Source organism: Parasteatoda tepidariorum, chromosome 4 (genome assembly GCF_982258835.1).
Source record: "Parasteatoda tepidariorum strain Cologne lab strain chromosome 4, Ptep-v5.0, whole genome shotgun sequence".
NCBI classification, from domain to species: domain Eukaryota; kingdom Metazoa; phylum Arthropoda; class Arachnida; order Araneae; family Theridiidae; genus Parasteatoda; species Parasteatoda tepidariorum.
In genome coordinates, this window is record NC_141758.1 from 106,442,839 (window position 1) to 106,452,131 (window position 9,293).

The window sequence follows — 9,293 nt, forward strand, 5'->3', positions numbered from 1 at the left end:
AGCGGAGAAGGCCGCGATGGAGATGGGCTGACTCCATGGACTGTTAATTATATTTATTATATTATATTATAACCGTCTTACAATTATATATATTATATTATAACCGTCGTTGAACAGCCGACCCAATTCTTGGGTTTACGACTACCAATGTTCAACTCCGTAGACTTGTAATTTTGAGCCCAATTCAGAAGACAAGGGAACAAGCACTTGAATCAAAGTTTGAGATAAAATTACCTTCGCGGAGGACTTTTTGATGGAACTAACCCGCATTTGCGTTACATGGAGAGGAATACCGTGAAAACCTCCTACAATTAACCTGACTGTAAGGGGACTCTAAACCCATGATCCGTCTACCACTGAGGATATTTTACGTCAGCACTGTGGTCGGTGCAAGCCGGGTGCATAATTCGTATCAACCAGACATCGCTGGGATTCGAACCTGGTTCATCTCATTGAAAGGCGAACGCTCTATCCCCTGAGCCACCACGGCTCTTATTGCAATTAACGAAAAGAATTGGAGATCAAAGATAAATTGGAAGTCGCTACTTCAGAGGAAGGCATTGGCCCTCATTGGACTGTCTGGCTATGATGATGAAATGTATTTTAAAGCGGAAGTCTATCTGGATGTATATATGCTAATAACTTAAGAACGAGAGCAGTAATTGAGATCGTATTTTTTTCTACAGGAATTGGGATCGTATTCTTTTTCACTTTCATGATGTGGTTTAAAAACAACTTTTCTGGGTTATGTAATTCAGGCACAATATTGAAAAGATGAAATTTCATTGTTTAAACCCATTACTACAAATTAAACTTTCCAAAATTTATCGAATGGAACGGCGTTTCATATGTTACAAATTGCTAATATTTTTTGATGAATTAGCAATTTTTTCCATTCCTCTACGGTGAGTGTTCGTATGCGGAACAGTGTTCCGTGATGATTATTTTTGTAGATATTGTTCCATTTATTTAATTTGATTTCGTCGCCATTTTTTACTGCTACTTATTAGAAGTAATATTCTTTTCTTCCCCCTGGCGATTTTTAATTAATTTTAATGTAGTTTAAATCAAGCGATAATTTTCGCCAAGTATAGTTCTAATCTTTTTTTTAAATTAATTAATTTTTTTAAATTTCAACGACGAGAATATTGTTTAATTTTTTATTTTCCTCATTGAAAAATGTTCCTCAGATGACTTAGCTTGACCGATTCTAACGCCGTTTGTTTCTGCCTTCAGATTAAATTAATGATTAAAATGAGAATACTAAAATCAGCTGTTTTAATATTATTTTTTATATTATTAATTTCTCTATTTTTCTTAATTTAAAATTATTTTTTAATGAGGAAAATGCTGTTATCTTCTCCTGATTTCGTTTTATGATTAAATTACATAGTAACAGTGTTCTTTTTCGCTGTGCTTTGTTTCTGCATCGTAAACATATTATTATGCAATGTGGGGAGAAAAAAAAACTGTATATTGTAATGAAATACGTATTTTATCATGTTTGTAAATATTTTTTACTTATCATAAGATTAACATCCACAGAGAGTATTGCTAAATAGTGCATAATAAAGGAAAATATACTATCGCAGGATACTAAAGGAAAACACAAATATTTTTAATTCTAAATAGATAAAACTTCTTTGAAAAAAAGCGCTCTAAAAAGCAGCAGAAATTTCAAAAAAAAAAAGCAGATATAGCTAAATAGATCAGATATAGTTAAAAAAATTGTTGTTTAAATAGAAATTTTATGTGTATTTTTGTTTCCAGAAGGGAGGGTTATAGATTTTTCAAAATTAGGGGAACATAAAATTGGGGGAGGATAGGTACCCCTGTCTCCGAAATGTATGCAAGTTTCTCGAACAAATTCAGTGTCTCCTAGTCTGATGGGTGTTGTGGGTGTTTCTTTGTTTATTTTTCCAACTACAGTTCCTGGCCAAATCATTAGACTCACTATAAGAGTCTGTGTAAAATCTTAGCTATTGGGTGATACCATACAGCTTTATTATTTTTGCAATACTTGCAATACTTGCAATACTTTGCAATACGCGACTGAAACTGGTTTGTACTTGTTTACGTTCGTGTATCAATTGGTTAAATTAGACAGTATTTAATATAAATTTGGAGATAGGATAAATTAGACGATATATTATATAAATAAAGGATGTTTATTAAATCAGGTATTATATTAGTATATTAGAATCATTAGACCAAATTATTAGACACTCTTTAGTTTTTTATTAATTATATATTTTGTCAAAGTTCATATGCAATACTTTAATATTTAGACATGCATGTAATGGGTTTTTATTTAGGAGATTTTTTATATACTTCCTATTTGCAATTTTTTTAACGTATTGTATTACAATGTTGCCCAATTAATACACGAATGTAAGCAAGTGTAAGCCGCGTGAGAACATTAAGTTGTATACTATCACCTGATAATTAAGATTTTACATAGAATCTTTTTGTGCGTGTAATAATTTGACCAGGGATTGTATATTTATGATTCATTGAAAAGCACATCATCCAACACAAAACTTTTTTCCGTTGTTTTTCTGAGGAATAATACACCAACACGAAGATGTAGTTGTATAAAGTGACATGAACAGTTTGTGATTTTGAAAGAAATAATTTTTTTTTTTAATCAGATAAATTACAAAAGCGTTTACACCGGTTTGTAATGCACGTATGAAAGATATGGAATACGACGTAAACGACCGATTGACATCATTTCATTCAAGTACTTCGATGACGTCAGCCCTCTCATTGCTAAATCGCTTTATTTCGCAACGTGAATGCGTAGTAATCTCTCTTTAGACTAAAAATAAAAAGGAATAAATAAATAAATAAATAAATGTGTGATAAATGCGTTTATTTTATTTGCGAAAAATCGGCATTAGTATGACGTAGACTAACGAAAAATAAATGAATTTGTTTATTTACGTCAGAACAATTATTATGAATGGATTTGTAATATCATTCAGCTACGGAAAAAATTAAGGTCTGAAGACAACCACGCAATTCTTTTTTAAATTTGAGGAAAAATCGCCTCTAATTTTATTCACTTAAGGAAAGCGCGATCTTTTACTTAAGAAAATATATTGATACAATATTAGAAAGCACTCTTTCTTGTAGATATAACTGTGTGCGTTGATGAAGACGTTATATCTTTATTTCTATATCTATTGTACAAATACGTTTCTGCCGTTTTCTATCAAAAATTAGTAGTTAACATTATCTGCATTATCTTTTATTTAAAGTATTCTCCATTACTAGACATAACTCTTTCCCATTCTGATACCACGTCGGATTCTTCATCTCTTAAGGATGCATTTCTTGTCTCCTCTAATGATATAAATTTCTGCTCAAACAGAACATGTGCCATAGACCGGAATATAGGTGATAATCTGAAAGGAAACAGGGTAACAAAGGGATAACAATTATAGGCTCAATAGAGGACTCACAATGCGGTCCTATAGGTTACTATATATATATATATATATATATATATATATATATATATATATATATATATATATATATGTGTGTGTGTGTGTGTGTGTGTGTGTGGGGACGGCATGAGTGGTCGTCTTTGAAAATAAGAAACACTGTACTTTAACAAAACATATATCAAACGCTAAATTTACATAAAGATGGACGATAAAGAAACACAGAAATAACACAAAATAAATGAGTTCGTCTTCGTGAAGTTAAAAGAAAATTATTAATGCTACTCCTCTCTGGAATCCATAAGTGTCTCCTTTTTGGTTAGTTCCAAAACGTGCTCCCGTGTCAGAGGGAAATTCGCACGGGGTCTAACTTGCAGCTTACATAATCTGGTTGGATTTCTAGCTAGATCAGCTTACAGCACAGGAACAGGCATATATATATATATATATATATATATATATATATATATATATATATATATATATATATATATATATATATATATATATATATATATATATATATATATATATATATATATATATATATGTGTGTGTACATAAAAAGCTTCTATTAATCTTTTTATGTTAGTTTCTTTGCTATAAAACAACTCCTACTTTATTACTAATTAATTATTCTATTCGAAATTCTTTCTCACACTTTTAAAAGCCACATCCTGTTCTTTAATCTATTTTTGACTCAACTATGCATTTAATTAAGAGCAGGACATATTTACCTTTGCTCTGTGTGGGAAACGCTCGATCTCTTTCATAAACCAATAGTAATCCTTGGGACTTCCCTTTTCCCCTCAAATATAATAAAATAGAGGGAAATTCCTTTGTTACTTTCCCTAAGATAAAAACTTAAGCACACAGTTTTTGAGTGCGAATTTGAGCTCCGCCTTTGCTAGAAAATGTCTTAAATATACTATGTGAAGCTAATAAAATATTTTTTGCCTTCCAACTGCTATCTGCGTGGCCTAACAACACTCACCATGACTGCTACCCTTTCATATATATATATATATATATATATATATATATATATATATATATATATATATATATATATATATATATATATATATATATATATATATATATATATATATATATATATATATATATATATATATATATATATATATATATATATATATATTAGTGAACCCTAAAGGAGGAAATATTTATAGCTTTATTAGAGGACCTGCAATATGGTTATACAGGTTACTGTATATGTAAATATATAAGCGTATTTAAAATAGCGTTAAAATGAAGAAATTCGAAGTCAATATTCTTCATTACAACGAAGCCCAATATCTCTTCTTAATATTGACCCATAATATTCAAAATGGACCAGGTTTCATATTACCGGGCATTAGTGAACCCTACGAGAGGAAATAATTATAGACATCATAGGGGGTACACAATGTGGCTCTTTAATTTCCTATGTATGTAGAAATATAATAGTGTGTTGAATAGCGTTTAAATGAAGAGATTCAAAGTCAATATTCTGTATAAAAATATGGTCCTATATCTCCCTCTAATATTAAAATCTAATATTCTAATTGGAAAACGTATCATATTACCTAGGAATAGTGTACCCTACCAAAGGAAATAATTATAGACCCACTAGGGGGCACACATTCTGGCCCTATTTTTTACTATGCATGTATGTATTTGGATTATTTCTCTTTGTAGCGATGCCTGTGCTAATAATGCAGAGTGACATGGACGAAAGAAAAAAAAAAATAAAATGTTTTATAGATATTTCTTGGCATAACTATATGTTTTTAGAAATTTTGACACTTATCCTATGACTTGGCATGAATATCAAAGTTCTCATTTGATTAGAAAAATTAAAAAAAAACTATTAAAGTGTTCGCCTAATGACCCACTCAAATGCAGTTATTAATAATAATTACAAAGTAAACGAAAAAAATGCCTATAAACAAAGTAGACATTAATATACTTTCAATGTAGGCTACTAAGAATATTTTTAACCCGTCTTTTATAATTTTTGCATTATTATCCTTTGTAGCGACACTTGTACTAAGCAATAAAATATCAGGGAGAATACGGAAAACCTAGAATTGTTATGGTCAATTTTATTTTGATTTTTATAATTTACTAGGAGGCTTCGCCCCCTGCTTGCTGTTGCTCGCCAACCCCCGGAACTGCTTTCGCAGTTCATTTCGGATTGCTTCGCAATCCGATGCTCGCTTTGCTCGCGCATTGGATACGTTCTTAACGTCTAGATTTTGTATACTTTTATTGAACACTGAAGTTCCGAAAACTTTAACTATAGAAAATTCTAAACCTGTGCATTTCAATATTAATTTGAAATTGCAAACAGTTCACATATTTTTCTTAATCACACTATTCTAAATTTCAGTTGTTGAGAAAAGTAACTTTTGTAAGTTTTGTTTTAAAGTCTTTCCCACCAGAGTGCTAAAACCATATGTTGTAAAACAATATGAAATAGTACTGAACGCCGGATGTAAAGCATCGGCCTAATTGAAGATAATTTTGTGAAATTTTTTTTGATAATTCGGTGAGAATTCACCAGATTAGGCATATGATATGCTCACTACGTGCTCTTGCGCTCCGAAGCCTATCAATTAAAACGTATTAGCGTTTTATATAATATAGATCAACCATATGATGCTCACTACGTGTTCTTGCGCGCCGAAGCCTATCAATTAAAAATGAAAACTGTTGCCAACGCGAGAAAAGAAATATCATCGGTTTTATTGATACATACGTATTAGCGTTTTACATAATATAGATTATTTTAAATTCTAATACATAGTTGTAATTTTTTACCAAAAAATTGAAAAATTCCTTCATTATACCTGGTAAATGATCAGTCTTAGAATTGTTAGTAAGAATAAATAGTTATTGAGATTTGAGTTATATAATCCTGATATCTCAGTTATTTGGAGTAAAAATTTCACATTTTAGGCAAACTTTTATATTTCTATTCTCATACAATAATGTTTTTACATACAATAAAATTATTTGTTGTTGTTCTCGTAGACCATTAAGGCAAGGGGGGCAACTGTTCTTGTTCTCCAGTGGCGCCATGTATGTTGATCGAATTCGACTTCTGCCACACCCATACTTCACTCCCGTTTATAAGGCGGTCCCATTCATCAAAAGATTGTAATTTCAACCCGAAACAGAGACCGATTACTCTCCAATTCAGTACTCACAGTGGTATATTTTGTAATGGAGACATGGAGGACGATGTGACCCGACATATTTAAAGTGCGCCAATCGTCATTTACTACACGAGGGCCGGCTGGATTAGAACTCCAGTTCTCACGAGCGAGAGACCAGCTCCCTACCAATAAAGCTATCTTTGTCCCATAAAATTATTTCTGATCAAAAATTGCATGCTTTAGATAAAATATATAGTCTGAATTTTTTCCTAAAATATCTGGAAAAGTCGAAGATTTTTTTAAAATCTGAAATTGAGTGGGAACCCTGAATGAGTACCAAGGATTTTTACTCTTGGCTGACTGGAGCATTTGCTTTGGAACTCCGGAGCCTAGTGTCACAAAAACTGGGTTGAGCCATAGAGTTGAAATACTGGGTAGAGAGAGTAGAATAACCCCCGACCCGTGGACAAGATAAAGTCACGTGACTGTAGCCCAAACTTGCCGTTCACTGAGACCGCTTCGATTCCCGTCCATTCGTTTAGCATTGCGATCGTCTGATGCAATTAACTGTCTGTCTTTTTAATTCAGAAATAAGAATGGTACAAAAGTCCTGAGCATTTTGCTGCACGGAGAAGTTTTCTAGGGACTGTCCGATAACTTTTTACAAGAAAGGGCGACATTTTTTTTCACTTTTTCTATTTTAAAATTGATTTTAAAATTTTTCCGATACTCAGTCATGCTCTGATAATCATGTTTTATTTGCTTTAATAATCAATTACGCTCGTTTTTGCTCACTTTTTTTTGCATTTAACATAAGTTGTTATTGTTTCTTAAACTTTAAACTTATAATGTTTAAGTATATTTCAATATATACTCTATTTTTAGCTGAAATAGCTGCAAAGCTTTGTTGGCTTCCTTGGCGAGATACTTTACCGCCAAGGAACAGTTGAGTAAACTTTCGGTTTTGTTTTAGTTCTCTTTAAATGTCGATATCATTTCTGTATATTCTGAAGATTTTGTATATCTTTACCTCTTTATTACTAAAACCCAATATTTATCTTGTTCTAAAATTTTTCCTTTAAATATATATATTTAAATAAAATATATGGTACATAAGAAGTTGTGTTTTTTTAAATTATATAGGAATGCTTAAAAACCAAATTATGTATTCTTATATGTTTGATGAATAATTAAATTCTATGAAATATTTTTAGTATTTAAATATAAAATAGTGTATAGTAGTTTTAGTGTTAATTTTTAAAAAAATTATATAATTCTGTTACTATACATAAAATGAATACAAATTATGTACTATTTAGAAAATAAATTAAGGTATATTTAATAAAAACATTAAGTACTTGTTTATCTTCTTTTTATTTAAAAATAGTTGCTATATTGGAAATACTTTATTTTACTAGTATATTAAAGCGTAGAATTAGTTTGATTTAGTGCAACAAATTTAGAAAACATAACATAGAAGTGGCTAAGTTGTATAGGAGTAAATTAGTGCAGTAAATTAGCGCATGTGATGCATTGGTATGGAATAAACTGCTCAGACGGCCGAGGCTAACAGCTGGCTGTGGTGCGAAGATTTAAAATCGTGAACCTTTCTTGTAAAATTTCAACTGTTTTTACCTTTGTATAGATTGTATATATTTAATTTGCAGCTGGCTAAAAGATATAGTTTTAAATGCACTTACTATTTTTAAGAAAATTACATTTTTTATGGATGGGCATTGTAATTTTCTTAATGTCCGTAAAATGATTATGGTTCTTTTATTTGTAAAATAAATATTATATATATAAAATAAATATAAAATAAATATAAAATATAAATATAATATAATATAAATATATAATAATATATAATAAATATAATAAATAAATAATATAATAAATAATATATAATAATATATAATAAATAATAATATAATAATATATAATAAATAATATATAATATATAATAAATAAAATATAAATATAAAATAAATATAAAATAAATATAATATTATTAAAATAAATATTTTTAACTGTTTCTTTTTAAGTCACTGGTTTTCTGTATAAAAATTATTAAATATACATTGACCTATAATAGTTCGCTAAATTTACCTCATAAAAAGTTGCATAAATTGCAATTTCTATCACAAATAAAAGTAAGATATTTTAATTATAAGTTCGTCATTAGTTTCAATCTACATTTAGTACAAAGTAAAAATTCTAATTGCTTTCTCCTTTATTTAAGTATTTTTTGTTTAAATTTCGAAAGCTTTTCTACTAGTCTCTTTGTGTGTACAATTCAAACTTCCTTGTAATTTATGGAATTAGATTGTACACGAAATACAAAGTAAAATTTCTAATTAAACTCTTTTGTTATTTTCTTTGATTAGTTTAATGCTTTTAATCTTATATTTTTCTCTATTCGGAGCTGAAAACTTTTATATTAGAATAAATATTTTATTTCTTATTTAGACAAATTGTTGAGTATTAAGTTAAAATGCAACAGCAGTTTATTTTTGAAAATATCTATTTTAAGTGTCAGGAAAAAAAGAAGTCAAAATTCTAAATTAATAATGTAAATAATCTTTATTGTATAAATAATTCAATTTATTCAATATATAACTAAAATTCTAAACGTAATTAAATTTACTCAAAAATATGTTTCCCGAAATTTGATATT